Source organism: Sapajus apella, unplaced genomic scaffold (assembly GCF_009761245.1).
Source record: "Sapajus apella isolate SASKATOON/1434 unplaced genomic scaffold, GSC_monkey_1.0 scaffold16, whole genome shotgun sequence".
In the NCBI taxonomy this organism is placed as follows: Eukaryota; Metazoa; Chordata; class Mammalia; order Primates; family Cebidae; genus Sapajus; species Sapajus apella.
The window spans coordinates 25410090-25415969 of record NW_022436956.1 but is presented as its reverse complement, the minus strand read 5'-3'; the positions used below and the strand labels follow the sequence as shown (position 1 = coordinate 25415969).

Here is a 5880-nt window from a genome sequence, read left to right as displayed (position 1 = left end):
GTAGAGTTGGATACCCTCAATCTAGTGAGAATTGAGCCGAAATAAAAGCAGATTGATGTCTAGTAAAACTGAATCTACTTCTGTTTTGCTTTGTTTTTTGTTTTTCAAGGAATATTTAATAACAAGGTATACAACATATGGTTATCTAATATATAATTTTATGTCATTGCAGTAAATGAATATATCTTGTTCACTGGATAAAAAGGGCCTGCTTTATATGTGTTCAATTCAGTGCAATTAAAAAATACGGTGATTAGCATTTCATAACTTCAGATTTTGAGTAGGTGCCAGTGTTTCCTTTTTCATATGGGAAAAAATTCCCATTTTTAAAACTAACGTTTCTTGAAAGTCAAAACCAGAGTTCTGAGCAAGAACTTTGGGAAGAAAGAGCAATACATTAGCAAATGCTTGGATGCCGAGTTGGGCCCTGGACTTATATTTCATCAGGACTTCTACCATTGCTACAGCTACTGCACCAGCACCTGGAACTCACAGCCATCATCAATAGCTTTTTTGACAGCCCTCAGGCCATCTCTTACAGCATCTTTGATTTGAGTGTGTATGTGCTTATTTGGTCCTTTGACCAATAATGTGACAGAGGTGGCATTGTTATATTTCTCAATAAAGGTAAATTTTTTCTCTCCCAGTGTATACTCATAGACAAGCCCTGTATAATCCCACACAGTCAGGATTTAGGTCATCAAAAGAATTAGAGCCACCCCATCACAAGACAAGAATCAGCCTCTCTATATTTATTCTTTTAGCTCTATGCAGAACTACTATGCCTTCTTTTTCAAGAGCACCTAAGCAAAAGAGGTCAATTCCATTTTGTTAAATAATAACAAATCCTTCATATAAATCACCACAAACTTTTTTTAGTTCTATTATTTTAAAATTCTATATCCAGTGAATTTTCTTTTAGCTTTTGCTGGTTTTTCTCTCTCTTCCTGATTCTTGTAAAATAAATCCAGAAGATAGTCCATACTTACACCAAAAAAATAAACTTTTTTATTTTATCCACATTAATTTTGTAAATATGAACTTTGGTTTTACCAGAACATATTTGTTTTGGGGTTAACTTTTGTTTTATGTTTGGGGTACATGTGACCATTTGTCACCTAGATAAACACATGCAACAGGGGTTTGTTGTACATACTATTTTGTCACCCAGGTATTAAGCATAGTACCCAATAGTTATCTTTTATTTGGTTCCCACTTATAAGTGAGAACAGGCAGTATTTGGTTTTCTGTTCCTGCATTAGTTTGCTAAGGATAACAGCCTCCAGCTCCATCCATGTTCCTACAAAATACATAGTCTCATTCTTTTTATGGCTGTATAGTATTTCATTCTGCATATGTATCACATTTTCTTTATGCAATCTGTCATTGATGGGCATTTAGGTTGATTACACATCTTTGCTATTGTGAATAGAGCTGCAATGAACATTCACATGCATGTGTCTTTATGGCAGAATGATTTATATTCCTCTGGGTATATGCCTAGTAATGGGATTGCTGGGTCAAATGGTAGCTTTGCTTTTAGCTCTCTGAGGAATCACTATACTGTTTTCCACAATTATTGAACTTACACTCCACCAACAGCGTGTAAGTATCACCTTTTGCCACAACCTCACCAGCATCTGGGTTTTTAAAAAAAATTTTAATAATTGCCATTCTGACTGATATGAGATGGTATCTCATTGTGGTTTTCATTTGAATTTCTCTAATCAGTGATGTTGAGCTTTTCTTCATATAATTGTTGGCCACATGTATGTCTTCTTATGAAAAGTGTTTATTCATGTATTTGCCTACTTTTTCTTGTAAATTTGTTCAAGTTTCTTATAGATGCTGGATATTAGACTTTTGTCAGATGAATAGTTTGCAAAAATTTTCTCCCATTCTGTAGGTTTTTATGTTAATTCTGCTGATAGTTTCTTTTGCTTTTATTTCAATTGCTTTTGGCATCTTCATAATGAAATCTCTGTCCATGCCTATGTCCTGAATGGTATTGCCCAGGTTGTCTTCCAGGGCTTTTATGGTTTGGGGTTTTACATTTGTCTTTAGTGCATCTTGAGTTAATTTTTTTATGGTATAAAAAAGGAGTCCAGTTTTAATCTTCTGCAAATAGCTAGCCATAAAACTATAAGGTTCTGTAAGAAAGCTTAGGGGCAAAGATGTCTTAGAAAAAACACAAAAAGCAATAATCTTAAAAGGAAAACAATGATTAATTGTACATCATCAAATTTTGCATCTTCTTTTAAGGAATACTATTTTAAAATATAAAGCAAGGATTATATTCAAAGTATATGTACAATAATTTGTACCTAGAATATATAAAGAACTTCTACATACTGATAATAAAATGTAAATAATTGAATAAACATGGGTAAAAGATCTGAACAAATGCATCATTAAAGAAGATATATTAATGGAAAATAAGCAATTAAAAGGTGTTCGTTTGTCATTAGTCATCAGGAAAATTCAAATTAAAACCACAATGAGCTATCACAAAACACATTATAAATAGGCTAAAATTAAAATGACAAGCATATGAATTTTATACATATATATATATATATATATATATGTGGGGTGGGTCTTGCTCTGTAGCCTAGGCTGGGGTGCAATGGTGAGATCTTGGATCATGCAACTTCCACTTCCAAAGTTCAAGCAATTCTCCTGCCTCAGACTCTTGAGTTGCTGCGATTATAGGCGCTCGCCATCATGCCTGGCTAATTCTTGTGTTTTTGTAGAGACGTGGTTTTACCATGTTGGCCAGGCTGATCTTGAACTCCTGACCTCGGGTGATCCACCTGCCTCGGTCTCCCAAAGTGCTGGGATTACAGGCGGGAGCCACTGCGCCCGGCAAAGTTCCTAATATATGTAATAACATAGGCCAATCTCAAAATGTTACTTTATGTGAAAAATTTTATATACAAAATACTGCATTCTCAATTATTCTATTTATATCAAGTCCATGAATATGCAAAACTAATTAATGGTGGTAGCAATCAGAACTATAGTGTGATGTTGTATGGGCTGTGGAAGCTGACTAGAAGGGACCCGAAAGACAAATTCTGAAAATTGGGACGATATTCTTTATCTGGATAGATGTGTTGATTACATTATTGTATATCTTTTTCAAAACTCATCAAATTGTATGTTTAAAATATTAATAGTTCACCTAAATTTTAAAAAATATGATCTACAGTTGGCAGTAAAATTTCTTTGTCTTGATTTATCATTAACTGCAAAAATATGATTTGACTCTCAAATAAATGAATAATTTTGAGCCAGAAAGTAAAAGCCTCAGAAATAAAAATCTTACAACCATTACTTTTTTGATCAGAAAACTAAATTGCAGATAAGTGGTGTTTTAGTGATTTTCCTAAAGTCACTAAAAAATAAAAAGGCAATATTCAAAGGGGAAAAAAAAGAAGCTTCTGGTCCTAATCCAAGTACATTTAATAATACATCATAGCATACTTATCCAAAATAATTTAACATATTCAGACTAAATTTGTAAAGCCATTTAAAAAGGTAAAATAAAATATTGGAGGTGAATTTGAACAAGATTCACAGCTTTATTAAATAACAAAATGGAATTCTGACATCAAGTCTTAGTATTTAAGCATATGGTTTAGCTTGTAATTCCATGATTAAAAAAAAAATAAAACAATACCATTAAATGATCATATTATTGCCTGTTAATTCTCAATTAGAATTTAGAAATTTGGGGTTGAAAACTGTTTTATGCTACATATGATAATGCACTATACTCATTCAGCATGTGTTGAGTGGCTCATATGTGGCAGCACAGTCCTGGATTATTTTTTGGATACAAAGTTGAGTACTGAGGCATTGCTTAGGTCATTTTAACTGGTTTACCTTTCCTATCCACTTAATTCTAAGATGGCATTATAGATAATTTAATTATATGACTTATTTTTAAAAAAGTTATAGAAGTACAATTTTGGAGTAAACCATGAAAACTAGATGCCAAGAACTGATGGTAGGCAGCCACTTTGTTGTCAGAATTTTGAGTCTGCTTTTTTGTCTCAAATATTTTATTCTACCTTTAAGTTACTTTATAATTTTAGCTTAGATTTTTGGATAAATATACTATGAAGAAACATTAAAAATATTGAGTACTGAGGCTCCAAATGAATCAAATTTCCTGTGTAATTAGTGATTCTCTCTTTGTAACGTGCAGCTGGATAAAGAAAAACAAGTTTCTCATATAATAAACAGATTGAGGGTCTGATCCCTGTCTCTCTGACTGATAACTTATTCTGAGATGATGAATAGGGATGAGGCCAAAGATAAGGATTTTAGTGTGATATTTTAGCTGTATCTGTTCCAATCAATAGTAACTTCCAGAGTGTCAATTGCAACTGCCCTCTGTAGGGTCAGCCACTAGATGCTCTGACAGTGTCCTTCCGGGATATTGCTTCCCAGCAACATCCTCTTTATGCCAGCGGTTGGACAGCTCCTAATGATGCTGTAGCTCAGCTTCAGCACCACCTCTAGAGGTCACTTTCCAAGTGGGTGCATGCTGATTTCCCCTGGAATAGTAGCTTTCAACGTTTTTTTCTGAGGGAATAATATACTTTGCATTGTGACTCAGTGAACAAACACACCATGCATGTATAAAATCAAAACAAATATCACAAAATAATATACTTATTACATGTGATGTTGTATTTTGTTTAATTCTTAAATGAGAATCACAACAACCTGAATTGGCTTCATGAGCAATAATGGTGAACAACGTACTGCCTATAAAACATCGATCTAGAGGTAGCAATTATATAAGGCCATTAACCTCCATCAAAGATTTTTTAAAAGAATTTTGACAAATTTCAGGTGTAGAGAAGTGATTAATTTCCAACATTTTGAACATGAAGAATATTCATATATATGGAACCTAATTATGGCTTCTTTTAACAGAGAAGATAGAAAACAATACAGTCAAAAATTATATGCTAATACCTTCTGCATCATCAGTAGGTATTTTTGGTAACATTTTTTGTTTATTTCAGCATACACCTTCATATTAGTACTTCATCCCAAAACTATCTATTTCTTTTGTTGATATATAAAAGAACATGGCTAGGCCAGGTGCGGTGGCTCATGCCTATAATCCCAGCACTTTAGGAGGCCAAGGCAGGCAGATCACTTGAGGTCAGGAGTTTGAGACCAGCGTGGCAAACATGGTGAAACTCCAACTATAATAAAAATACAAAAATTAACCGGGTATAGTGGTGCATGCCTGTAATCCCAACTGCTCAGGAGAACTGCCTGAACCTTGGAGGCGGAGGTTGCTATGAGCTAAGATTGCACCACTATACTCCAGCCTGAACAACAGCATGAGACTCCATCTCAAAAAAAAAGAACATGGCTAGCTTTTTGTAGTTTATTAGAGTATATTTTCTACTTTTTCATTTTATCTTATAATAAAAATGTAGTTTTATTATTTTGGAATTACATACTTCTAAGGGTGATGGTTTCAAATAAATGCACACACACACACACACACACACACACACACACACACACACACACCCAGCTTTGTTCTCTGTCTTGGGCCATTTCAACTTTCCAGTTTGACACACTGTTGTCACTTCTACCCAAAGGTTAGATTCAGGGTCAGAGCATGATGTCAAAATTCCAGTGGAGAAAGTATCCATGAAAAGTCCCTGGGGAAAGCAACATGCTGAAGTCTGACATGTTATCTCTCATCAAGTTCAACTAAGGAAGAGTTTCCTCCAGTATCAGAAAAGATCTTGGCCTTCAGATGAGCAACGCAAGAAGTCATTGGCTTTGTATTGGGCCAGTTGTATGAAAAACCCGAAAACTTAGAAACTAGATTCACAGCAG

The 5880-nt window shown here is 34.2% G+C and overlaps 1 pseudogene; it reads right to left on the bottom strand.

Annotated features, from left to right (window-relative positions):
* Nucleotides 1-261: 261 nt before the first annotated feature.
* LOC116555921 lies at nucleotides 262-983 on the bottom strand (annotated as a pseudogene).
* Nucleotides 984-5880: the final 4897 nt, after the last annotated feature.